Source organism: Manacus candei, unplaced genomic scaffold (genome assembly GCF_025592945.1).
Source record: "Manacus candei isolate 608988 ecotype Guabito, Panama unplaced genomic scaffold, ASM2559294v1 h1tg000033l, whole genome shotgun sequence".
Lineage (NCBI taxonomy): Eukaryota > Metazoa > Chordata > Aves > Passeriformes > Pipridae > Manacus > Manacus candei.
Genome location: NW_026138081.1, coordinates 7,197,009 through 7,224,923, shown reverse-complemented (window position 1 = coordinate 7,224,923; position 27,915 = coordinate 7,197,009). Strand labels below are relative to the sequence as shown.

Sequence of the window (27,915 nt, the reverse complement as noted above, 5' to 3'; positions counted from 1 at the left end):
TAGCTATGCTTTTCTTTATCCAAGCCAGGATGCTGTGAGCCTTCACTGCTGGCTGGTGTTTACCCACTGTCCACCAGGTTCCCCAGCTCTTATTCAGTGGTGCTGGGTGGCCTGTCAGTCCCAGCCTGTGCAATGGCAAAAGATTAGTCTGGTCAAAGTGCAGGGCTTTATATTAGTCTGTGTTGAACTTCGTGTGGTTCCTGTCAGTCCATTTTCTACCTTGTCTAGAGACAGCCCTGCCCTTGAGCATTGAATATATTTATGGGATAAACATTGCAGCTATTCATTACTGGCTTATGCTGACATTAGTTTTTTAAAATAAATATCACATCCAATAGAAATTTTAGAGGAAATTTCAGCGTGAGGTGGAAATTTTTGGTTTATCGGAATCTGAAACTCCTATTACAAAGGGAGTAAATACTTTCTTACTAGCCATAGTGGTTAAGACCTTCATTTTATACTGAATTTCAGTGAGAACTACTAGCTCCTTATTGTCTCCTATCATGCTGGAGCAATAGTTCAGCTTCTGAGGGCTAGAAAGAGGATGAGACCTTGGCTCTACTCTGACGTGGTGAAAAGAGTGCCACCTACTGAGCCTGTGGCCCAGTTTTGCAAACCTAAGTATGTAAAGCATAGTCTTTAATCCAAATTCTGACTCAGTGCAATCCAGTTTATTAATGATATGAGTTGATGCTGTTACACTACAAGATGTGTCTGTACAAGCCAAAGAAACCTGAGATTTTATATGTTGATAGCTAGGAAATCTTCCTTCCTCAATGTAGCAATAAAATAACGACGTAACAGGGAATGTGTATGTATTAAGTTTTGTTACTGTAAAACTGATGGAAGTGCAGCTGTCATGTAGCATCAGCAATTGCTGAGAAAAGGAGAAAGAAAAAGTAAACTTAAAAAGCATAGCAAAAGCTGCTACTGAAAAGAAAAAATTATGATGGCTGGTTCCAGAGAAGATGTAAGGACTGTGTAACGTGAGGAACAGTCTAGGAACTAGATTATACACCTAAGAGTGAGTGTATAATGGCAAAATTTTTACAAAACACTTCATAAAACTTTTATTGCTCAGTAAGATATCAGTAAGATAAAACAGTAACATACAGTTCTATAAACACCATGTTGTCTAAGTGTGCTGCTTCTATTTTAGGTCTATAAACTAGTTGGTGTACCTACCAGTTCACTTGTTTTTATTCTTATCCTATTTGGTATGTTTAGGAAATACGACCATCCTTTCCTACAGATTTTGCACCTTATAGTGTGTTTCAGCTTTGTCCTTGTGGTTACTATGCTTTCTTTGGCTCAGCAGGATTCCTATCTACCTTATATGTTATTTAGGGGGCAATTATCAAAACCAACAACGTTAGAATGTCTCCCAGAGCAGGGCAGACAGCACACTCCCTGGCCTGCGCAATGTTAGCTGCTGTAGCCGGATGATGACGTTTCTGCCATTGTCTGCTGCTTTTACACGATTAAGTATTGTGAAACACAAGACACTGGTCATCATTTTGCTCCAACCTCCAAAGAGGTGAAGTACAACATGCATTTGTTCTGTCTGCAAGGAAGAGATACACTTTGCTGTAACAATATGATTTACAATCGCAGAAGACTGGTGGTGTTTGTTGTTGTTGGTTTTGTTGGTTTTTTTTCCCTCCAGTGAAAAGTGAGATAAGCCATTATAATCTTATCAATATCTGATGTGCTTCATGGGAGGCACTGATTGCCTAACATTTGTAACAGAGAGGAAATAACTCCAGCTTATGAAACCTGTCTTTTCAATCTTTACTAGGGCAAATTAAGAGAATGGGTTTTATGCCTTTGACTACAGCTAGTCATTATATGTTCAATTATTTATATTTGCTTTACATATTAGGTAATTTGTGAACACCTGTGAATATTCTTTTTGTACTGATTTATATAGTTATAGACCTATTACTCCTATCTATTCAGAAGTTTGGAAGAGCAAATGAATTAATGGTAATATGAAGAGTTTTCCTTGAAGGTTGAGGCAGTGTCTATTGAGACAATTGCATCAAATGATATCCATGGTTAAGAAAGAAAAAAAACTTTATCAGTAGTACCTGTGGCTACTATTTTGCTCTTTACTTCCATGTGTCTCTCACTGTTATTCTCTGCACTGTGACAGGAAAAGATTGGGTGTGGTAATTAGACTACTGACCTGGGACTCGTCAGAGAAACCTGGTTATGCATCTGATATGTCCTGTAGTCATGGGCAAGTCACTTCTCTGGGCTTCTGTTTCCACACATCTTGAGCTTCCCTGGTAAAAAGTTCTGCAGGAACTATTGAGAAAGAAATGCAAACTACAGTAAGCAGTGCAAAAATTACTTCTGTATTTCACTCTATAGAGCAATACATGCTGGAAGGGAAACTGCCCTGCTGGTCTGAAAAAAAAAAGAAAGCAGCTATGCTACTGCGTGCACTGAATGATATGAGTCTGGATGAAGGTAAACACGTGGCAACGTGCACGTTGGAGAAAAATGTTTCGCATTTTCGTGTTGCTTGGCACATTTCACTGAATGTGAGTATAATCTGTGAATGCTGTCTAAAGGTCATTTTATAATCTAAAAGTTTCATCGATTGTGAACAAACTCGAGTAGCAGAGCAGTCTACAGAGGGAGCAATGACAAAGCAGCTTCTTTATTTCCTGCCTTAGTAGGGTAGAGTAGCATGCCTGTATTAGCCAGCACACTGTGTTTTTTATTCTCGGACCAAGGCAACAGAGGAAGCCATATTCCAGTAGACGAGCTGAACATTTTTAGAAACCTCAGCAGTACGTGTTCTTGTGAAAGTACATTTCAGGTGTTTGGTAAAATAGCCGACAGTATAGACGTGACCTGAGGATTTGCATTAGACAAAAATCCTTTCTCCCTTCCCAGTTTTTCCGCTTTTTCTTCTGAAAAAGCTGTGAAAGAAGGGTCCAAAAGGGGGAAACAGAAAAACATGCTTTCCTCCGGTACAAATGCTTCCTTAAAAATGAAATGTGTTAGCTTGTTTTTCTTTAGACAGAAAAGCCATGAAGCCTAACTTTGCTGGGGAGGCCGGCACTGAAGTCGCGGCATCAGAGCGGCGCGTTCCGCCAGGTGTTGGACACGGCAGTATTTTGCAGGGCTTGGCTTCCAAATCAGTGCTGCAAACTCTCTGCCCGCCCCTCACTCGTTGGGGTTTTCCCCTCCTTCCCTGCCAGCAGCCACAGCCGAGCGCAGAAGGTCAAGCCGAGATGTGTGCACAAGGGCAGGGGGCCCAGGCCGGTGCCGGGCAGAGGCGCTGAGAGCCCGCGGGGAGCTGCGCCCGGGGGGAGGAGGAGGAGGAGGAGGAGGAGGAGGAGGAGGAGGAGGAGGAGGAGGAGGAGGAGGAGGAGGAGGAGGAGGAGGAGGAGGAGGAGGAGGAGGAGGAGGAGGAGGAGGAGGAGGAGGAGGAGGAGGAGGAGGAGGAGGAGGAGGAGGAGGAGGAGGAGGGCGGGAGGAGGAGGAGGAGGAGGAGGAGGGCGGGAGGAGGAGGAGGAGGAGGAGGAGGAGGGCGGGAGGAGGAGGAGTTGAGGAGCCCGGGCCCGGGAGCCTCCCCGCTTACTGCACTAGGAAGTGACGCTTTCCCTGAGTCCCGGAGAGAAAGAAACAAAGTTTGGTTTTTTTCCCCTCCTTCTGCGCCCCCGCCCCCCTTTCCGAACAGGCGCCCCGCGTCCCTCGCGGCGCCCGCCGTGCCCCGCTGCGCAGGTGAGCCAGCACGTTCTCTTTCTTCCCTCTCCTGTTTTCCGCGCCTTTATTTTTTTTTTTAATTCGCACGATTTGCTTCCGTTTTCCTGCCATTTTGGAGAGAGGGGTGACTTTCCTGGGGCTTTTCTTTTGAGGGTGGTGGTGCGTGCTCTGTGTGTGGGTGCTGGGTGCAGGATGAGGAGCAGAAGTACCTGTGGAGGTGATGAGGGCGGCTGGCTCCGCGCCCGGGCCGCGCAGCCCCGCGGGGCCGGGGCAGCGGCACTGCCGGCCCGCCTGCTGCGGGGGGCCGTGCTCGGCTGCTGAGCCATCGCCTCCCGCCTTGCCGAGAGTTGTTACGAACGCTCCGGAGGGGTTTCTGCGCGGCTGCATGCCTGCGGCAGGGCGTTCGGGATGTGTCCGTGTCCGGGTGAGCTGCCTGCGGATGGTACTTTGGGGGATTGGTTTGGGTCGGGGGGAGGTTCCCTTTGCTCGCTGCGTGCCGGGGCCGGGGCAGCCCGGCGTGTGCGGCGGCCCTGGGCGCGCCGGGGGAGCCGCCGAGCCTCGGCCGCCGCCGAGCGAGCAGCGTGGCCGGGGTTGGATCGCTCTGCTGGGGTTTACTCAGTGGAGGGGGATGGGGAGGAATTTGTTAGATAATTTCTGAAAATCCCGTGCTCGCCAGTGTACAGCTCTTTTTCTGGCAGCAACTGCAAAGGACTGATTCGTTGCAGTTTAGCACTAAAAGCTAACAATACACCTACGCGCGTATGTGAGAGTCTTATATAATACTTACGGTTTTTTTTTTAAACAGGCATAAGCAGGATTTATTTTTGGTTTGTAAAGTCTTGTGTGGTTGCAGCTTGCAGAATTAGCGAAACATTCCGTTTGCTCGACAGAGATTTACTTTCCATCTTCTTTAAAACAGCTTAATTTTTTATAATAATTTGATTTCATTCCGACTACGTGTTTTGAGCGCAGTGTAAAGGCCATCTGTACTGGAGCAAGCAGTTAAGGGAGGGGAAGAGAGAAAAGAATTGTCCTAATGCGGACACTGATATTAGGTTGTTTAGAGGGCGAGACTGCAGTTCCAAACAGCAACAGCAGCAGCTTTATGACTGTGTGTAATTACAGAGTGATTGCATAGGGCAGCATTGTTGGAACGAATACGTATACACAGGCTATTGTGCAAGATTTCTGTACCGAACAAAACCTAGTTTTGCATTGCAAATGCTAAAGAGAACGTATTCTGCATTGAACTGCCACGTTCCTCTTTAACTTCATCGGAGAATTAGAAGGGGAGGTGGGGAGAAGTGGAGCAAGGCTGATCATAGAAGTCACAGACCTGAAATACTCAGAAGAAATGCTGCGAGTAGTCTCTGAAATCACAGCAGACAGAAACTGAAAGCTCGTTGAATCTGCGGGTTCATGTTTCTAAAGTGATTATGCAGCAAGTGAAAATCAAGCAGGCTTGCTAATGCTCCTGCACGTTTAGTGTAATTCTTGCTCTGGTCTGATTTCTTGTGTGCCTGTGTTAAAATAAGCAACTGCAGTTCAGCTAGCTTCCTTGGAAATGGAGAGAAGAGCATTGAGGAGAGTTTCTGTGTCAGGCCACAAAAAATTAGAGCTTGAAAGGAAGTACGCTTAGAGCATGCTGCTTCAACTTTAACTAGAGTTCCATCTTGTTCAGTGATCTTGCAGGCAGCGTTGACTGAGGGGATAGTAAGAAGAATTTGGGAATGTGTGCCACTGACACTGTGCTAGTAAGTGTTTTAGGTAAGACTTTGAAAGACTGACATAGTTATGCCAAAGTTCTTGTGGGTGCAACTTAAGGTCGCTAAGGTTTGTTTTTCAGAGGTGCCGGTTATCTGTTATTTATATCATCTTAGTTTTGGAAGTACTTGAAATTAAGGAAATAGCAGATCTGAAAGATTTCAGATCTGGTACTCAGAAATTGGCCTTTCTAATATTAGAGACATTTTTCTAGAAATATTGTCTTTAACCATCACTGCTGATGTCTTAAGTGCGACAAAGGCTTGTAAAGTATTTTGAGTATTGTGATGGAAAGTACTATAAATATGGAAAGCTGCTTTAAAATTACTTGATGTTCAACTAGAATATATTTTAGCTAAACACACAGATCATCTTATTATTGGTAGTTTCCTCAGGTTGTCAATGAAATACTTCGTGTAAAATGTATGTAGCTTTGTTAATGAAGAATATACAGATGTTCTGATGGTGTTTGTTGCTTTGTTTGTTTGTTTTTTAGCAAGTGGCTAATGATCTACAGGACAAGGCCTGTCACTTGACAAACTTTCATAGTGATCCTTCTGTAATTTTATTGGAGCATTTTCTTTTCATACAAAATGCACATATGTTAATCTGTGTGTTACTGTGGTGTTCTACCTGTAGATTTTTCTTGGGATTGTACTTCATGTCTTGACTGACTTGTCAATCTATTTTATACGGGGTGTTTTAACGTCAAAATTACCTCTGGAGTAAAACAGGAATAGTGCTTAAAGATTCCTTGGATCATTTGTGGTAGTGATACAATGTAGTCATTCCTTATGCTAAGTCTTTTGCTTTTCACAACTTGTGTGGTAGGAGAGAAAGTTTTAGGCCAGGATTCCTCAGGCTTGTATACTAAGGAGTAGGTAACTTGCATGTCCTTGAGTCGTCCTGTGGTGCTCAGTGGAATTAGTCATAGATATATATACATTTGTGTGCATGTTAGCAAAACAGAGGCATAGCCGTGCTGGCCTTCAACCCATCGAGGTGCATGGGAGTAGCTGTAATATGAAATGGTGAGAGCTGTAGCACAGTACAAGCATTTTGAGAATCTGCATAGACATTCCAGATATTGGTTATGTTTTTGCATTTTCACTCTTACTGTCACCTGTCAGTGGTGGCTGCAGAACTGCAGGAGATATTTTCAAGCCTGTCATCCCTTCCATGACACTGTTCTGTCGAGCTGCTAAGCTATCCCTTAAGTTGCCCCTGATGGAGGACCTGCAGCCTTTCTTTGGAAATGGGCACCTTGGTGATGATGGTACAGCAGTGTGTGTGTGGGGAGGTGTGTCCAGGCCTGTAAGGAGACAAGTGACTGTCATGAATCAGAATGGGAGTCTACTTAGCCTGTGGCCTGGTTTCCAAAGGTGGATATGTTTCCTATATGCTTAGCAGTTCTTGAGTTTCTACTCAAGAAACTTACCTGGTTTTCTGTTGAGCTTAGGTAAACATTTAGCAGACACTTTTTTTAACCTACTGATGAAATTGTTGAATGAGGATGTTGGTAAGAACTCATTTTTGTTGTTTCACCTTTTCTAAAAAAACATCACCACCACCAAAACCAGGTATCTTTTTCTTGTCTGAAGCATTGTATAAAATCTTAGTAATGGTTGCAGTAAATTGTGCTATTAGTTTATGCTAAAATGAAGTCTAGTAAATTTGCATGCTAGTCTCCAGTGCAAGTAGTTAAATTCTAAATGACATAAAGTGAGAAATAAACCACTTTTCTCTGAGTGTTCACTGTGTGAAAGGGGGAGGTGAGGGAAACGAGCTCTGGTGGTGAGGTTTTGTAACACACGTCCAAAAAGCTGCAAGTTCTGGCATGGGCAAGCCAAGGCTCATGAGTCACAACCAAAGAGAAGACTTGTCACTGAGCAATTTCTAAATAGGAGGGATGTACTGCTAATTCAAGGAAATATCATCCTGAGGACCTTCCCTAATAATTGGAAGTGTGGCAGAGAGCTGTCTGTCAGATGGGAGTTGTTTGTACTTTGAATCACACGTTCCCTTTAGTGTGATTTGACAGAGATTTCTTGGTTTGGATGCTCATGTGTTATGTAGGTCCCTGAAGGAGGTGGTAGGTCAAGTAAAAATTTCAATTTCTGTAGCTGCATACCAGCAACTTGCATTCTGCATGGGAGCTCCTTGGCAGCTACGGCAGCTCCCAGTGCACAAATGACATGTGTTTGCAGCGTGAGGCTGCTCAATTAGCAGCTCACAATGCTTTGCATAACTTCTGTTTCTGAATGGTCTCCAACTGTAGCCCTTCTCAGTGCTCTGCTGATCAACTCCAGTGACTGAAAAATACACAGAATGTTATGAGTAAAAGCTGTAGTCGGCACACTGGGAAAAAATTTGAATATATGCATTTTGAATGCAGCCAATATGCAGGTATTTAGGAGCAACCATTCGAATGGGGATGCAGAGATAATCTTGGTAGTTAATTCTTTGCTTTTCTGGCTGTGTTGATACTTTTTATCATATTTGGACAACCAGAGATAACCAGACTTCAAGTAATATAATTCATTACTATGTATATAATATGGAAGATGTACAGATATTCTTTGAAATGTACATATCCCAAAAATTAATGTTCTCTTTATGTACAAATGAATTACATAAATGCCCCTTGTTGAATTGACAGCTGTTGTTGTTCAAGAAGTTGAAAACTGGGAACAGCTTGATTTGGAGGGAGTGGAAAAGTGTTCAATATGTGTTAATTTTTTGTTTGTTTGCTTTTAAAGGCATCTTGAAAGGCCTACAGCAAAACATGAAACAATGCTTTCTTTTTTACTCTTCATTAATTAATGAAAATTAATTATAAAGTTCTGTATTGTTTGTCTTAAATATTGGTAATGATTGAAACTTGTGAGGGGAAATGGAGGAGCAAGCAGTGATCTCTTCAGTCTCCTGACTGGTGACAGGATTCCAGGAAATGGCATGAAACTGTGTCAGGGGAGGTTAAGTTGGATATCGAAAAAGTTTTTCACTCAGGGGGTGGTGGGGCACTGGAACAGCCTCCCCAGGGATGTGTTCACAGCACCAAGCCTGACAGAGTTCAGGAATTGTGTGGACAATGCTCTCAGGCACATGGTGTGATTCTTAGGGTGTCCTACACAGGGCCAGCAGTTGGACTCAAACTCAGCATATTCTGTGATTCTCTATGTTAAATGGTATTAATGACTGAAGTAGTAAACTGAGAAGCAGTTTTGATATCTTTTTTTACTAAATATGTTACTGATTCATTACATGTTCAGCGTTGAGATATAAAGAGACAGGAAATGAAATAAAGTCCATATCCATGCTTTATTTTTAATTTTCTATATATTATCTTTTCACATGAAAATTGGTTCTCAGTTGCTTGGCTTTCCCCATAATAGCTTACTAATAGGAAAGGTTACAGTGCAGTAATATATATTGGTATATCCTCTTGTCATTTATTTTGGGAAGACAAATGTGTATGTATATTTATAATTATACGTTAACACACTGTTCTGTTAATACACCATTAAATTTCTCATGTTGTAACTCAGGTCCCCTGAGAAAATTTTTTGACTGTTTGTACTATTATTTCAAGCTTGAATATCGTGCTAAATTTTGGGGTTTATCTTAATTTGTTGTCTTTGATAATGTTGCTTTTGGTGTTTCTAGAGCTATAGTGACCAAAACATGCATGAATTGTGATTAGAAGGTTTATTCTTGTCTTTTTTTTGTAATGAAAGGCATTTAACTGAAAGGATTTTTGAAATACTGGTTTAGTTTTGCAGCCTGGTAGTAGTACAGTGTTGTATGGTTGATTTCCAGGTACCAGAGCATCTGCTTCCCTTTGGTGTGGGTACGCTGGAATCTGTTGTCCTCTGAAGCTGCCTGTTGTGGGGCAGTCAGTCTGCTGAAATGTTTGTCACCTTGTCTGTGGTGTGCGTTGTGATGAGGTCCAAAGTTGAATAATCTCCAGTTTGAATAATCTCCAAATTGCCTTGTTGTGGTGTAGTTCATAGGTAAAAGTGCATTCCAGGTTGCTTGACGTTGTTGGGTGATTTCAGACCTGGCTTAATCGTGTATGCTTACGTGCGGCCCTGTCTGCTGCGCCTGCCTACACTCGGGATTCCTCGAGCATCTCCTTTTGAACTCCTGCACACTCTGGCAATTTGTCATTAATTGCATTATTGTTTTGAGGTTTATAGTAATGCAAGTCAACTATTCTTGCAGTTTTATAATACTCTTATCTCTTCAGATTCTCCACCCTGAACAGTCACCTTTAAACACATTGAAAAGTAAAGCAAAACAAAGTGCCATACATTGACAATACTCCTGATTTCAACTGGATTATTTGCCATAAAACTGTTCTAATTTCAGGCTTTATTTCTTCCTACATATTGTATTGATTATTCTTTCATGCACTTCGTGAGAGTTTGCTGTGTTTGTGGAAAATTGCTGCACTTAGGCGGAGGAGAATTTAGCAAACTATTTTCCTATTTTAAATTCGGTTTTATACCATTTGAGAAAAAAATCCCAGCACTGCCAAATTCCTGGTGAAAGGAGGGAGAGAAAGACACAGCTGTAAGGCCTTCTGATTGCTTCAGGAGACTCCAGTGATGACAGTTCAGGATCCCAAATACTCATCTGTGTGAAACTGTCAGGGAAATCTGACTGGCTTAGTTTGATTTCAAGACTTGAAAACTCTGAGTTGAATTATTTTCTTAAAATCTTTTTTTACAAGCTCTAGATATTATCCTATATGAGACATGCTAAATATAGGGAACAATTATAATATTTATTCTATTTAATTAAGATTATAAATTTTGTTTTTTATTAGAAAGCTATTATATTTTCAAATTTCTAGAAAATAGAAATATTTTTTCAAGTCTGTATCATGAGTAAATCATGTAGTCTTTCTGTAATGGTATTTGTTTAAATTGACATGTTTTAAGAGATATTGAGATGACTTGGCGAAGTAAAGGAATATATTATAAATGAAAGCTATGACTGATGAAATATGACTGTACCATTGAGCATTCTTAAGAGTCTAAGCTGTCCTCCTTGAATAGTTGGAAAGTCTCTTGCATGTAAAGGGGGAGATTGCAAGTAAATAATTGTGCAAAATGTTGCATTTGATTGTGGGCTTCAGTTTTTTCTTATTTAATTTCGATATTGAAGTGGTCTTTGTTGCTATTTCTAAATACATTCAATAGTACAAAATGTATTTAAGACATTTCTTCTTTACAGTTGAAGTATGAGAACTACATAGACTCCTCAGTTTAGTCCTCTTCTTATTTTGGCAAAAGTGAAATATTTCAGGTATGGTACTGACTCAGCTGACTTATTTTGCTATTGCAGCTCTCTTTCTATAGAAAATGTACCGTAACTTTTTCTGTAGAAAAATTTGATCTGTAATAAAAATGCCCTTTTATTGTCTAAAAATATGAAAAGAAGAATCTGAAAGTCCTTATAAACAATTAGTTTTAATTTTGAATTTGAGATGTAAAGAACGAACAGTTGAAGAAATGAGGTATTAAAAACCTGGGAAATTTGGTGTAGCTGATACTATACTTAGGTTTTGCACGTGTTAACAGTGAGTAAGGGGCTGCCTCGCAGGAAGCTTTGTTGAAGTCAATGCTGATATTTTTTTATTTAAAATATGAATGAAGTTAGCTGATTTTTTTATTTGCAATATAAATAAACCTAGTTACCTTATGTAGTGGGTTGACCCTGGCTGGACCCCAGGTACTCACTGTAGCTGCAGTACTACTCTCACTCCCCTCTGCAACTGGACAGAGGAGAGAAAAAAAATAGCGAAAGATTCATGAGTTGAGATAAAAGCTGGGAGGGGTCACTTACTTATCACCATCACAGTTCTTCATGAAACTGCTGTCCCGTGGGTCACTCCTCCATGGGGTGCAGTCCTTCACGAATGAGCTGTACCGATGTGGGTCCCCCACAGGGGCCACAAATCCTACCTGGGAAAAACCTGATCCAGCGTGGGCTTCCCTCTCCACGGGCTGCAGGTCTCTGGCAGGACCCTGCTCCATCTCGGGCCTCCCACAGGTTCACAGCCTCCTTCAGATATCCACCTGCCCCAGCACGGGCTCCTCCATGGGCTGCAGGGGGGTCTCTGCACCCCAATGGTCCCCCATGGGCTGCAGGGGCACAGCTGCTCCACCATGGTCTGCACCACGGGCTGCAGGGCCTCAGCTCCAGTGCCTGGAGCACCTCCTGCCCCTCTTTCTGCACTGACCTTGGTGTCTGCAGAGTTGCTCACATGCTCTCACTTTGCTCTTCCCTGGCTGGAATTCTTTCTGCGCCACAACCTTCTGTTCTTAAATGAGTTATCACAGGGGAGTTACTCTCACTCTTGATTGGCTTGGCCTTGGCCAGCGGCAGGAAGTCTGTCCTGGAGCTGGCTGGCATTGGCTCCTCCAGACAGGGGAAGCTTCTAGCAGCTTCTAACAGAAGCCACCCCTGTAGCCCCCCCACTACCAAAACCCAGCCACGGAAAGCCACTACACCTTACCTTTACAGAGGAAATTAAAATACAGAGAGCTCTGTTAGCAAAAGAAATAAAATGCAGATTTGAAGGCTTGATTTGTAAAGTTTTTCTCTGCAACTGGAAGAGCTCTTTATTATTAATAATAATTACTATTGATATAAATTGCACACTGGAAAATTCAGTTTCCTTATTCAGATAATCTTTCTTGGCATTTTAAAATGAGCTAACCTGCCTATGCAGGTTTTTGTTTGTTTGTCTAAGAATGACATCAACATATGTTTGCTAAATTGTTAAGCACAGGAGACAGATGAAACTTGGATAGGCTGGTCATAAAGAAGCAAGTCATCTATAACACAGAGGTGATAGAGCAAGATTGGAGACCTTTTACTGGCCTTCAGGTTGCACTGCTGCTTTTTAGCGATTTTTATGGATTTCTCCACTAGGCACCTCTGCAGAGGTATCATCAGGCAAGTATGAGACCAAGGGCAGTGGCCCAAATACTTGTCAACACCAACAATTGCTTGACCACACATATGTGGATATTTAGTTAAAGGGACAGTGTATTTGATACTTGGAGTTGATGTTAAAACACCCATGTTGTCAAGGTGCTGCTTCTTCTGTGCTGACAAAAGTCATGTTGAAATGGCTTTTTAGTTTTTGTTTTGTTTTTCCCAGTGGTGATAAATCAATAATCTGTTCCAATCCTAATCAGTAATATTTTATTATTATAGTACTGTCAAGTTACAGTTAATGTTTATGGAAGAATGATATTTAGATGAAGGGCAAAACTTCCTGTTTTTAAAAGAGGAACCACACACAAACAAACATTCTCATGCACACACAAAATAAAAAAATGCCAAGGTAGGAAGGTACTTAAATTTAGAAGCTTTTAATGCTTCCTTCATGAGATATATTGGTATTTAAACTATACTTGAATTTTGATCTCAAATTGTAAATGCTAAGTCCATATACTACAAAATAGCATACTTCAAGGACCATATGACAAAAAGCAAACAAGAAAACTCAGTATTTGAACTGATTCACATGTTACTCAGCTAAAGAGCAGAGATGGTACTACCATTTGCAGCAATTCTTTGGTGTCAAATATGGAAAGATAATTTCTTATGAAGCAAAAAAATCCAGTTTTCTATATTCGTCAAAAGTCTGAGCAGAGATCTACTGAAGAGGGTTTTTGAGAATAACTCAAATCTGCATAAGATGATTTGCTTCTACACTTTACATCATAAGCATCAGTAAAAAGGACTGCACCTGCTCTCAGGCTACATGGTATAGATAAGTCTACAGTTTTACTTTCTTATTCTGAGGCAGTATGGTTTTACTGCAGGTTTTTACCATTTTACCATTTTTTAGTTTGAATAATATGTAACAAAGGTGCAGGCTACATTTAGACCTTTAGAAGGCTAAGTGACCTATAGGTTTCCCTTTTGTCAATAGCAAATTTGAATGTCTGATTTGCAAGTGAATGTTGCAATGCTGTGACTGGGCCTGTACCAGCAGTTCTTATGGTGATGTTTCAGGAATATGGCCTAGAAATTGAAGTTAGGGGGAGCTTTCTACTATATATAGCTTTCTAAATATATGTTTAAGAAGTCACATCCATACTCTTCCCAAGAAGGCAATGGCTTTGTGTAGCCTTTTAAAATATTAAATAAAATCTTAATCTCTTTCAGTAGGCTGAAGTGCTTTTATTGTTCTTTTTGTGACAACCCACCCTTAAGGGGAACTGATGATTTATGATTCCATTGAACCTTTTATTCACCCTTAGACAAAACAAGTTGCTTATACTGAAACTAAAATGGTCAGCACAAGGTACCTTGAGCTTAAAACAAGTCACGCTCTTTGTCCTCACCCAGAATACCCATTAGGCCTTCCAGTCATGGAATTTCCTGGATCTGATGTATGAGCCTACACTTGCATCTACAAACTTAACATAGTTGTTAAGACAACTATGGGATAAGTAGGATTAAAGACAGGCAGACTTGAAAGAGAAGGCAATAAAATGCTATTCAGGGCAGAAGTGTTTTCTGGTGCCATAGGACACACAAAAAACCTGTTTCCATCTTCCTCCCTTTCTTGCAAGCTGGCTGCTGAAAAGCAGTTTACACTGTTTGTACCTTGTTATCATCCTCATTTTATGGTGAGGTAATTGTTTTCAACCAAGAGGCTACAGAACCTTACTCTGACCTAACAGTAGTGGCATAGTGTGAGTGGGACTGGAGATTTTGCCTCACGCCAGTGAGTTGATTGACAAGGGCTCTGATAGGGGAAGGTGTGATATGTGAGTCTGAATTTGCATCTCCATGACTGGGTGAATGTTTTGTCAGCAGACTGTGTACAGGAGTTCACATCCTCTCACACCGACTGTGTTTGAGAAGGAGCTGACTTTGCTGTTATGAAATGGGTATTGGCACCCTCTGTGGTGGGCACACTTAAGATAGAGGCACTTAAGTCTCGGGTAAAATAGCAACTTTTTGCATTGAACTACAGATGTATGTTTGCCTATATGCATTCTCTCTGGTTGTCTTTTGACTAGCTTTTTCCCAGACATTGTAATTAAAAGGCTGATTTTTGGTTCTTTGTGAACTGCTTAATCCCATCACATTCTAGAAATCTGAGATGTGGAATTGAGGCTTCTGAATTGTAGTCTAGAAATGAGTCACCAGTTTCTGTGTGGAACAGATTCCTGGAATCATAGAGTATGCTGAGTTAGAAGGGACCCATCAGGATCATGGAGTCCAACTCCTGGCCCTGCACGGGACACCCCAAGAATCACACTGTGTACCTGAGAGTATTGTCCAAACGCTTCTTGAACTCAGGCTTGGTGCTGAGTAGATTGAGTTTCCCTAGCCAGGTTACTTGGCTTTAAATCATGTTGTCAGTGAACAAAATTATCTCCCTGGTTCTATGCACTTGGGTGATTTCAGCCTGGCCCTTATGCAGAGTTATTTCATACTTTTCTGTTTCTAAGTTGGATAATTTTGTCAGTGTTATTGAAAAGGTAAAAAATGGAAGAAACCAAAGTGGTGGATCAACTTTCTCCCTTAGAGCATGGGTTCAGGGCATTTTTTACCTTTCTCAGCTCCTCTACTGTGTTTTTTTTTATTGTGAACATGAATAGAACTGCTTAGTTTTGCTGTGTGTTAAAAAGCATCTTAAGAAGACAGTTCTTTCTGAGTGACTTGATTTATGAGAGAAGTACAGTTTGGAGGTAGAAAAATATTCTGTGTTCAGTGACAGCTATAACAGAGTAATTTTAAGTGACAGAATTTGCTTAGGGAAGTGCTCTAGGTTAAGTGTAGGATGCCTGGCTGTTTACAAGTAACTGTCTAAGCTGCACAGTTTGGATGCGTGGAGGCAATGTGAAAATCTATTGACATCTTTAGTTACTCAACTGGTTTATTTTTGGGAACTCATGAATTGGCAGGACACAGTGACCCTGTCTGAAAGGGAAAAGCATCATGACTTTGAATGCAGGAGACTTAGTGAATATACTTGCTACTATTTCTTTGTAGCAACTATCATGGAGATTTTAACCCTTTGCTTTTCCATGAACATTTTTGCATAATGTTGATATATTTTAATGAAAATCTAATACTACTCTGTCAACACAAAATGGCTTAATGTGTCAGATTTGAAGAGTATGAAGTTCTCTTGCTTGAAAAAGGGGGAAAATTATTTGGTGATAGTTTGCTTGTTGGTAACCTTTTATGTTATACCCTTCTCTGGGAATAGCTATAGCTTGGATTCAAAACTGGTCCTGGTCACAAGAGGCTGCAACATAAAAAAGACAGAGCAGTTTTGCATACAAGTGATATTGGGTTACAAGCAAGTAAGGAGCTGAGAGAGGTTGTATTTAAGTATACAAAAGCACAGCTGTATTTTGTATGACACTGATACTGTTTTTGCACTCTGTGGCTAGAGAGACCCAGTAGACAGAATTAAAAATTGACAGTAACAACTGCAAAGTGTTGTGGAAATTTTGTTCTTTCTGTTGTAAGTTTTCTGCTCATGACTGGTTTATGAAAACCAGTACCCTTCGCATAGTGCATAAGAGTGAAACCCAGAAGGCTTTCTTGTAGTGTGGTCCTTGTAGCTGCTACTTATAGTCCTGGTTTGGAGAGCTGATACAAGTTTGCATGGGGAGTTTATTGTGGAAGACAGTTGGTTTTCTCTTGGCCTTTAATAGTCAGTACTCTGACAGCATCAGAAATTCTCAACTGCATTATCAGTTTAGTTGAAAACAACTTCATTTCTGGAAATAAATAACTTCAAAGCATTTTACTTAATGTTACTTGCAGTCATCTTACTGAAAAGTTAAAGTTGTGTTTGTTACTCTTAGTTATTCCATATCCCTTTATTCATTCACACAGTTCACTTGTAATATCACACCAGCATTGCAGGATTTCTTGCAAATGCTGCATTGCAAGAGCAGATAAGTTACCGATCACTTTGAAAGGAAAGAATCACTGATTTGATTTTTGTGTGTTATAAAAACAAAATTTTAAAATTTTAAAAATGCTCACAGATGAAGAAATAAAATAAAGCAAAGGTTAAGACTTGGCAAACTGACTGGACTTATGGAGACTGTTTTACTTTAAAGGTGACTTCTCCACCATCCTTTTTTTTTTTTTAATTAGAAATAGAAGTCGTGTGGGGTTTGAGGGGTTTTTTGTTGGTTTTTTGTTGTTTGGTTTTTTTTTTTTAATAAAAAGGAAGATCTGGAAAACTCATGTGTCTGGAACAATGTCAGCTTATCTGTTCAGTAACAGTCCTGGTCCCCTACTATTGTTAAATACAATTGCTGGAAAAATTTTTCTTGAGTCTCACATCTTAATTGAAGGCAGAGATGTTAATACAGTGAGTTCTTTTTTTCCTTCTCAGTACTGTCAGTGCTAATTTTCAACTTAGATTTAATAAATTTTTATTTTGTCTAGCCTAATTTTAAGAATACCATTGCATTATCTTTTAAATACTAAAATATAGCCAGCTGAAAATATTTTTCCCTCCTCTTTGTGGATGACCTTAAATACAAGTTTAACAATTACAAACACCTTATTGGTCAAACATAAAAAGTAAAGGTGAAAAAACTCTGAGGTCCTTGATGCATCTTTTAAAAGAACTTGTTGAAAGCAAAATAACTGCTTTTATTTCAAAATTTAAACAAAGGAGCATGTTTTTGATGATTGCAAAGACATTATTAATATGCTGGAGCCTTTGTAATTTAATCGGATTGTGTTGTGTAATGCTTGTTTATGGGGATAAAGCATTATTTTAAGAGAAAAATATTTAAGTAATTTACTTAAGAAGCAATTTAGATGGAAGAAATTGTTCATACCTGCAGTGTGTGTAGTCATGTAAATGCATGAAGTTTACATGTAGTCATGTAAACATACAGCATAGGTGTAACATATGGCCAAGACAGAATACAACTAGTTAATGATAAAGGGTGTTGTTTGAAGTCACAACAACAAGCACATTGTGCTTGCAAATAGCATTAGTCTTCTCTTCTTACCAAACAAGATATACAAATATGTTACGGCCTTAATTTCATTGAAAGCATTGCATCTCTTGGAAGTTGAGGATTAAAGCAGCTGAGAGAGAATTTGTTTTAGGTTTTTTTCTTGAGGATTGTTGGTAGCAGTGTATGTTTTTTTTTTAATATTAAAACAAAACAGAAAAATCTTCCCCATTAATGAAGTCTGAGCACTGTTATGTAGTTAGACTTTTTAATCTATGTTTTAGGGAGCTTGCTTTCCTTGCAGTGGAGAAGTTGGAAAAGGAGCTGTGTATATTCATTGCTTGTAGGAATGCAGAATAAGTAGTATAAACAACAAAAGGGGCTGTATATTAAAAAAAAAAAAAAGGAAAGAAAAATCCTCATCCAAGGCCTAACTGTAGTAACTGTGTTCCAGGATGCCTTTCTGTGCACTGCAGAACAGAGTGCAGGACTCTGCACTGCCAACGTCTATAGCCCTGCCGGCCTGTGCAGGGGTGTTTAGTGCCTGGCTGAGCCTGGGTGGGCCTGAATTAATGAAGGTGGGGACTGAGTGTCACAGCAGCTGCAGCCACAGGTCGTGGCATGCCAGGCTGCCTGTGAGGGCAGGGGGAGCTGCCAGGTGCCTGTTTGTGGGGGCAGCCCACATGACTGTCAAGACCGGTGAGCTCAGCTGCAGGGTGGACACAAACCCTTTGAAAGATAATGTTTCTTCAGGCTATCACTTGGGCTCTTGCTCAGCAGCTGAGGCATTTCATTGGGAAGTGCAACATCAGAAAAGCACGCTTTTGGACTCCAAATGGCTTTGGAGCAGCTGTACTGGAACAGCTAAATAAATATGAGCCCCTGTAAGAGGAAATAACTTTTCTACCAGATATATGCACAGATGGATTGTAATCATAGTGAGTCCAGTGTTTGCCTGAACAAGAGGGAAAACTTCAGCAGAGAGCTATAAATGGAAATTTGTGTTTATACCAGCTTCTTGTAGCAGCGATTGGAGTACACTACTTCTGTTTAGTAGGAACGAGAGAGGCATCTCATGCAGTTTGAAAATAAAGGAGCTAAGGCGACACCAGCCATGAGCTACAACAGCAATGTACACTTAAAATTTATTGATGACCAGACGCCTGCAAAAGTGTCTGGGAGCAGTTCTTCTACAGCAGTGTGAGTGGACCGTGGTAACATAGGTCTGTGTGCTGGAGGTACTGACCTACTGGATATCAGTGTGCTCAGAGAGAGCAGAGGAGGATAGCACTCCCCTGCCAGGGGGAAACCCAGTGTTTTGCTACCTCCAAAATACAGAAAAATAAGATATTAAAAAAAATTTTGCAAGATTTGCAAATATTTGGAAGATATCTAGTAATTACAGATACACTTCCTAAAATATTTTGTAATAGTAGAGCAAAGTACTGAGCTAAAATTATACATAGACAGCACTTATGAGAGTCGCTGCTTATTCAGGAAGGAATTATGATTGTAATTGTATGATTGTATACCAGTGGATCTGGTATAAGATAATTCGAGGTTTATTTAATTGGTTTGTTAATGAACAAGAGAGTCTTTAATAAATACTGAAGTACTGAAGTTCATAATTTTCAAATTCTAATATGTTTCATAAAGAGGGAGTTGTTACTGGTGTGATTTTGCTTTAAAAAGGCAGCTTCAAACTGAAAGCAAATTTGTAGGTTTAAATGACACTCTCTGTGTCTTAAAATAAATGGGTTGTCTCTTGATAGAAATGGTGCCAGTACCCAGAGGAGGCCTTAGGGCCATGTGATGGAGTTGCATGCCTTAAAGACTAAAGTGTGACTTTAAGTTGGTGCATACATTTGTAATTGTATGTCTGTCTTTTTTTCTTTAAAAAAAGAAAAAAAAGAGGCTTATTCAGTTTTAGTGTGGGAGACAGGAGGTGGTCAGTGATTGCTTTTAAATACTGAAGTTTTCCAGAATGCCTGGGAAGGACATGGTGCTGCTTTCGTGGTGCACGTTCGCTGAGGTCTGCGCGGCAGCAGATCTCTGGCAAGAGCTTGCTGTGCTGCACAGACCAGTTTTCCACAACCCTCAGCAAGTTGGTCACCATGGATTATTCTTTCCACATGTCGATTTTGTGCATGAAGCTACTTTTTGGAATTTAAGCCAAAATTCAAGAGTTTGCTTGAAGGGAGTGTTAACCATTTACACATATACATCTCCCCACATTCCTTCCCAGGATGATGGTAGAAAATATTCCTAGGCTGATTTAGTGTAACAGCTCAGTCACTCTCAGTAGTAGACACTGCTGTAAGTATACAGATTAGCGAGAAACACACGGTGGGTGGATTTTATTACTGAAGAATTAGTTCTCCACACTGAAAAGAATGTGTCCATGTTCGGCTGAGGAAATTTTTACTATTGCAGCTAGACAAGCAAAGTATATTTATTGCTGGGGACTTTATTTTTAACTGTTTATTCAAAGACCACCAGAAATGTCATTTTACTTAAGGCATAAAAAGTTTAAAAAATGGGAGTGTGGCAGGCAATTTCTTTTTTTAACATTAGAACGGCAGATTTACTTATTTTAGAATTTGAGCTAGTGAAGTGATACTGGGAGCTAAGCAATTGACAACTGGGGTTTTTTCCAACTACTGCTGTTAAAAACTTGAACCTCTAAATCCAATGTCTACTGAATGCTAGGGGGAAGTTTGTGTATGAAATTTTTCAAATTTTTAACAATTTGCAATATTTGAAACTATAAACTGTTCCTCCAATTATATTGAAAAATTTGGCACAAAACATACTTTCCATATTAAGAAAAAAGTGCTAATTCCTCTTTACCATGCAAATATCTGTGCATAAAATTAAAATATATATCATCATCATGGCTGGGTTTCACAAACGAAGATTTGAGGAGGGCTCTACCCACGTTTGTCACAAGCGCGCTGGTGGCTAAAAAGGCCAATACGAGACAGACAGGTCCGGTTGCAAAAGGCACAGCAGAAAGACCCCTTAGGTGGTATATTCTGCAAGGCACGGTTCTTTCTGTGTTGTCTTTTCTCCTCGAGAGTGACCCTGCGTGCGTTCTCAAAGGAAGCAGCTGCGTTATAGATGGTGTGTCTCCAGACCTCCCAATTGGAGGCCAGAGTAGACCAGTTATGTTGATCAATATGGCCAAGGCTGAGATGTTGTTTCAGGGAGTCCTTGTATCTCCTCTTCGGGGCTCCTCTCATGCGGCAGCCGGTGGCAAGTTCACCATAAAGCAAGATCTTAGGGAGGCGGTGGTCCTTCATCCTTGAGACGTGTCCTGCCCATTGCAGCTGTGTTCTCAGCAACATGGCCTCAATACTTGTGACTGCTGCTTGCTCTAGAACAGATGTATTGGTCACATAATCTGACCAGTGGATGTTTAGGATTGTGCAGAGGCAGCGCTGATGGAAGTGTTCTAGGAGTCACAGGTGGTGGCGGTAGATGACCCATGATTCGGAACCGTGTAAGAGAGTAGACAGCACTATGGCTCTGTAAACACTCATCTTGGTGCTTTTCTTCAGGTGTTTATTTTGCCAAACTCTTTTATGAAGCTTTCCAAAGGCACTATATGCCTTTGCTAACCTGTTGTCTATCTCTCTGTCAATCTTACCCTGTCGGAGGAGATGAGGCTACCTAGGTAATTAAACTGCTGGACTGATTTGAGCTCTGATTCGCCAATGGTGATATGGGGATGATGGAAGACTTCCTGAGGTGCTGGTTGATAGAGAACTTCTGTCTTCTTTAAGCTGACTTCCAGCCCAAAGCTGAGAAGTATAATTAAAATGGTAAACAGCTTCTTTTTATTGGCAGTGGTTTTATGTCCAAATCTATCCTATTATTTCCAGATAAGGTATAAGTAGAAAAATTATATTAAAGAAATTACCAAGTCTGAGAAGCTACCTTAAAAAATAAAAGGGGTGGCACTCTAAGATGTTACTGTTGTTGCTTAGTTGGATGCGTGGTTCATGTCTTTTGAAACAGTTTGTCCTGTTGCGGTATCTTAGTGGAACTAAGTATATATAACTGGAAGGCACCGTGTTCTAGAAAATGGACAAAATCTACTGGAGCTGTAGGTACAAGAGGAAGGGCATCTGGAGGGTCCAATACACTTGTGGTTTCAGGAGAGAGATATTTTCTTCTTTCTGCGAGTTTTTTCGTCGTCTCACCCTTTTCTCTCATGTTAGCTTCCTACGTGTTGCACCGTGAATGGAAACCAACCACCTTACTTCACCTCAGTCTGAAATCGAAAGTGATGAATTCTTCAGCCCTGGGCCTCTGAAAGTGCTGCTGGGGGAATCCCTGTCTCTGCGCTGATGCTACTGTGAAGCTTTACGCCAACACCAGGGTCACATGTCTTGCAGAAAGTGAGCTGAAGTTAGCTGGAGAATGTGGAAACCTTGCTTAAGCAAAGCTGCTGAGTTTAGAAACGTCTGCGGTAATAATACAAACTTAGCCTGCTACCTGCAGGAACTACATACGCGTAGAAGCCATTCTTTTATCTAAACTTTTGTTTCTTGAGCGTATGATATGCAGATAGCAATGAGTGTGAAATTTCTTCTGCTTTCTTGTTCGTTTTTATGGCTCTGACAGCACTTTTGTGACTCTGATTTGGCAGATTTTGTCTGCAAGGGAACCTTTTGTGCAGTGTTCCAGATTTTCAGGCAGGCAGGCAGAGAACAAAGCCACAAATATGAGTGGTGTTAGATTTAAGAAGAGCATGGACTTAACGACTTAATCTACTGTGAATGCCATCACAGTTATGTGCAAATTAGTACTTGTTCTTTCTTTCTAAGTAATACTGTGACTTAGCATTCCTCATGCATAGCTCTCAAGGCTTGGTTTTCTTGTTGTTTGTTTGTTTGTTGTCCTCCCTCCCCTAAATAGCTGCGAAAAATACATAGCTTTTTATGGAGAGGGGGAAAATGAGATTTGCATTTCAAAAACTCTGGCCCCTATTTTATTTTTTTCTGTGAAACCTTGTTATGTTTCACAACCAAATGTGTGATGGTTCTGCTCCTCCCTTCCCCCTCTCACCCCTTCAATAACAGAAGTCTGTAGGGCAAAACAGTGACCAAGGACCATGGTGCTCCCTGACCTCTGGGGCCTCAGAAAGGCCAGTGATGGCAGTGGCAGAGCCCTTTCCGTGGTCTGTTGAAAGACTCCTTGTTCCTGCAGACCAGCTACTGCAATTTGTGCTGTGTTCCTGCTAAATATCAGTAGAAGTTGCTCTTAACTTCTCCGGATTAAACAGAAAATTCAGTTAAGAGAGTTCAAAGGATGGAAGCATGGGTGAGCTCCATCGTGCAATTCTGTCATTCATCCGTATCTTATGGGCCTGAAAACTGTTTCTTATTTGTGGTGCCTCGGATGTTGCAGTTGTGGGAAAAGAACAAAAATTCTTTTCCCTTGGAATGGTTGTCAGGAAGGAGATGGCAAAAATGAGAGGAATATGTATGCCGTGGTAGTTGCTAAAAGCACTGTCTTACAGATTTAAGAGCTCTGTTTTTTAATTCTCTGATTCCAAAGTGTACTTTTATGCTTATGGTGATTATAAGTGATGTAAACACATGAAAATATGTATCAAAGTTAATCTACATATAGCTAAAAATTAGTATGTTCCATCCCTTCGTTCTTCACTTGAATTTGTAATTGCATGAAGGGAAAGAATTTGATGAAGTTCTTCAGCATTGTTACGGAATCCCTAGTCAAAATTAATAACAGTGTCAGGATTGCATCTGAATAGGCCTGCCTAGTATCCTGGATTGCTCTGTGTGTCCCCTGGACACTACTGCAGCCAAGGCTAGTGTATCACTATGGACATATGCCTTATAGGTGACAACTTTAATAAAAGCTAGGACAGTATTTTTAGATCCACAATAAACCTGCATTGACTGCTACATGCTTATCTTGAGTTTATTATTTTGCATGGCATACAGTCTTGTGGGTGGGCTGACATAGAAAGAAATGTTTTGGAGAGGTTTACACCTGTACTTTAGCCATCCTTAGGATGGGATTTCAAACAGAGTAAGAGTCTAAAGATGATTGAAAGGGTAGGGCAATAGTTTGACGCTGAGTTAGGTTATCTTCTCTGTCACAGACCTTCAGGCAAGTAATTTCAGAGTTTCTCTCTCCCAGACTTAGTTCTCTTCAGTAAAATGGGTATAATACTAGTTCCATCCCTTAAAGAGGCCTTGCCAGATTAAGTGCATTAAGAGTATATAATGCTGTTATAGTTTGAGTATGAGGCCATGCAACCATGTAAAGTAGAAATTGCTGTAATTCAGTTTCTGTACTACAGTGCAAGAAATGAAGCCATGGACAATAAGAAGAGTACACCTGGCTAGTGTTGTCGTTTTCTTAAAAAAAGAGAATGCAAAAGCCCCAACTAGTACTGGTCATGCAAGGGGAAGAGCCCTTGCCCTTAGCCCAGGCAGAACTTGTGGACAGTGCAGAGGCACTGTAGAACACTCCATCTGTGGAGTATTGATTGGTTAGAGATCACTGACATGAATATTTTAATGTTAGAGCTCTTCTTCAGATATGGGTGGGCGAACTTTCATGTGCTTTAGAAGACATTGTGACTTTCATATCAAAATAGCCTTAACATTTACATCAGGGCGTGGAGAGTTTCTACGGCATACTTAATGTGTAATGTTCTATACCAGTTTCTGAATTATGGTGTATTTGTTTAAAATGAAGTTGCTTTACCTGACATCTTGCAAATGCAGTCTGTGAGCAAAACTGAGATCAAGTAATTATAGAAGAGTAATCTCCTGTTGGCTGCCTTTTTGCTTTTTAGTGCAAAACAGGCTGCTTTGTTCTCTTTGTTTACCTGTTAAAAGTACAGAATGTGGCACATGACCCATGTGGTGAGGTTGGATGAATTGGTGTTAATATGTTACTTTAACTGTTGCGAAGTATTATGTAAATGATGACTATTCCAATAACATCAGGTTTGTTTGTGGACAAATTACTTCAACTACTTTTCCCTAGAGAAATTTGTCTGCAGTGTAACATCTGGTAGAATGTTTTTCTGCCTTGGTTGATTCCTAAGTCTTTTCCAAATGGGGAAGAACTGTGTAACAAATGTCAGCCTGATGATGAGAGACTGGATGTTCATTCTTATTGTTTGGAGATTTGCTGAAAATACTAAAGTCATCAGAAACTGTGGGACATAAACTGAATTAGTAACCTGTCTAAAATAAAGAGAGTGCTATCTAGCTGGTGTGGAAAAGTCCTTTAGAATCTACTATCACAGAATCACAAAAGAGTTTGGGTTGGAAGGGACCTTAAAGATCATCTCATTCCAACCCCCATGTCATGGTCAGGGACACCTTCAACTAGACAAGGTTGCTCAGAGCCCTATCCAGCCTAGCCTTGAACTAGATGACTAGATGCATTATGGATTATGAAGGAGAATCAATCACAGAATTTCTTTGTTGTGAGAGGATCAGGTTAATGGAATCCCTATACTGAAAGACATGATTAGTTTATTAGCCTTTCATTCCAAAGTGAAAACTATATTATGTAAGGGATTTTATTTTTTTTCTTAGTGATTTCTTTTGGAGATGGTCAGGTATTTAGCACAGATCCTCTTAACAGCTTTTCTGGTGAGTTGCTGTATGGCTTTCCAATTATTTATGACCTGTTTGGTTTTTTTTGGTTTTTTTTTTTTTTTCCCAAATTGCAGGGACTTAATATTCCTGTTAATAGCAACTACATAGTTTGTATCTTTAGCAAATACAGTTGTTCAAAGTGTAGTGTGGTGTTACTGACCCAAAATGTTATGACTTCAATTAAAATGTATTTATGTTGTTCCAGGACTCACAGAGTTGACTATGTAAGTGCAGGATGCTTTCTGATCTGCTTAACACTCATAGAATTCCATGTTCAGGTGGATTAATGAATAAACTTAAGTTTTTCCTGCAGTATTGAACTTAATCACTGTGACCTTAATTTTGTGTTTTACTAAGAACTGAGTCTTTTACTCAATTTAAAGTAGCTTTGTAAGGGTTCTTAATAGAGGAGAGCTTTCCTCATGCTGTTATTGAATGACTTTTTCTTTCTAGTTAAAAAGTGCAGGATGAGCGGTTTGTTTGGTTTCAGGTAGGCTTGTTGAGCTGAATCTTCAGGAAGCTTCTGACTTTGCTCTGAGTAATATATATCAGTATGAGGCTGATGTCACTTATGCCCCATTGTGGTAGTGCTTCATAATGTTAGTAAGGATACAAATAAACCACTACAGAAATGGGAGAGCTTTGTATTTGATCCAGTATTGGTGCCAACCATCTGCTCTTTCCTTCATCCACTGAAATCCCTGTGCCTAAAAGGAGGATATTGGGCAGGTGTCTGGCAGGTAACTGGCAGGGAACTCTTGAATCCTGGGGCTTGGAGAGTGCTTTGGTTCTTTATTAAAGATTAGGAAATCAGAGTGCTCTCTGGGCCCCTGGATTCTTAAAACTTTGCTGTTTTTCACCATGTAATGATTATACTTGCCCATGTCTTTCAGTGTTCCTACTCCCGGTATTAGTGGGCATTTACTTGGCTGCGTTGTTGTAATGCCTGACAGCCTCAGTCATGGCTGAGAACTTATTGTACCTTGTAACAGACCAGCACAATAAAAAGACCCTTTTATAGTCAACAGTGACGGCAGGAATTCTTAAAAGACATAATTTTAGAAATTTGGACTAATGCCCTGTCAGTGCTGTTACAGACTGACTGCTTGGGTAGTTTTATAATAGATTATCTCAGTCAATACTATCATCTGTCTGCTAAAAGTGTAGGCAAACCAAGGTCAGTACTGCTTCAGCTTAGATAACTGCTGATAAACAAAGATATTTCTGGGTCAAGTGAGATAGAGGCAGGCGTATGACAAAAGAACAAGTGTGTTACTGTGTGACCCTTTTCCTTCATTTTTTGGCTTATTCACTCATCTTTGGTAATCACTACCCTGGTTGCATCATGTCTCAAATTAGACTTCTAAAGTCTTTGTAGAAGAATCCTCATCCAGGCTGTTAATGGCTCTGTTAAAGATAATACAACTTTTTTGACCTCAGACTAATATCAGTGTATTGGGTTTCAAGTATTATTCTCATTTTATGAACCAGTCTGAAGTGTCTTGTTTAAGATGCATGTCTGTAGCAGAGCTGGAAACTGATCCCAGATCCTCTGGGGTTCTGCCTGTACTTTTAGTCTCAGCTCTTCTCCAGCCAGAGTTGGGTGAGTGATGATGCCTGCTTGATGGTGTTAAGAATGTCCATGCTGAGGGCTATGGCTTAGGTATTAAGTGCATTTCAGTTGCTCATGAAGAAGCCCCTGGGAATGGAAAGTATCATCGTGTCTGTGAGCTTTCACCATTCTCTTCCCTTATTTGTAGCCCATTACCTCTTGCAAAACCTCGAAGGAATCTGTGGAGCGCTCAAACCGTGGTATTCCATGCACTGGACATCTATGCATGCCTAGTTTTGGGCTGGAGAGGCTGAGATGGGAACACCTGAATTTGCAGCAATCTTTCCTGTTGCAGCTCAGTGCATTCGGATGTGTTTTCTTCTCAGGGCTAAGGTGCAGACAGATTTGCTTTGTTTCTGGGGTGTCCATGCAATTCAGCAGCTGGTGTGTTTGTGGCAGTAGAGGCATTTGGAGTGAAGGACACACTGTGGTTATGTCAGGTATGTGAATGCGAGGGCAGGGAAAATCTTTTGGCCTGCTCTTTGCCATTCTGACTTCGGAGCCTGCTGTGATTACTGCATTTTGGAGTGTTGGTCTCTCTGTTGCTAGCAACTGCCTTCCCTGACAGCTCCAAACCAAAAAGCTTAAAATAGCTGTCTGAGGGCTTACAGTTAGAACTGTTAATGCATTTCCAGTGGGAAAGAATAGTGTTCATGTAACTTTATAAAGCCTGAAAGCAGCATGTCCTACTCTGTAATTGCTGTGCTCATTCTGCACTCTAAGGCTGCCTCAACCTCTTCAGATCATGGTGTTTATCATGGCATGTTATAATAGCTAATATGCCTAAGCTCAATATACAGTTTATAAACATTAACCAATTTAAGAAATGTACCACGTACCTATTTTATTAAAGGATAAGCCTGGTCTGTGTTGCAAAGCCATTTGTAAAGATGGGCTTTCCTGCATATATATTTATAAAAGACTGGTTTATGTAGCTGCCTCTCCCATAGTGTAAGATGAAAGACTGGTCTGGTGTAAATCATGAATTGTGTGTTTTCATGAGATGAGGTTCCAAAATTTCAATTATTTTGGAAACACCATTCAAAGTTTTGCTCGAAAAGAAATGAAATTGAGGATCTGACTTTTACCTCTTCAGTAGCTGATAGAAACAATGTTGTCAGTTCCTTTAAAAATAAATCAGGTTTGTTGTTTTTTCTTTTGTTGTTTGTTTAATAATTTG

The 27,915-nt window shown here is 40.5% G+C and overlaps 1 protein-coding gene and 1 long non-coding RNA gene across 5 annotated transcripts in view; one reads left to right on the top strand and one right to left on the bottom strand.

The window, feature by feature from the left end:
- The first annotated feature begins 2,478 nt into the window (after positions 1-2,478).
- MIDEAS (mitotic deacetylase associated SANT domain protein) overlaps positions 2,479-27,915 on the top strand; it is a 62,106-nt gene continuing 36,669 nt past the window's right edge. For 2 of the 4 annotated variants that reach the window (XM_051791519.1, XM_051791522.1), the window contains exon 1: positions 3,557-3,741. The gene's annotated coding sequence lies outside the window, so the exon portion shown is untranslated. Of the gene's footprint in view, positions 2,550-3,556; positions 3,742-3,857; positions 4,148-27,915 lie in introns of those variants that run through there. The other 2 variants (XM_051791521.1, XM_051791520.1) reach the window with 2 other exon arrangements.
- On the bottom strand, positions 9,199-13,478 carry LOC127472830 (uncharacterized). Its single transcript, XR_007905180.1, has 2 exons — positions 11,193-13,478; positions 9,199-10,031 (listed from the first exon to the last, which is right to left on the bottom strand). It is a non-coding gene; the product is annotated as an uncharacterized LOC127472830 (long non-coding RNA).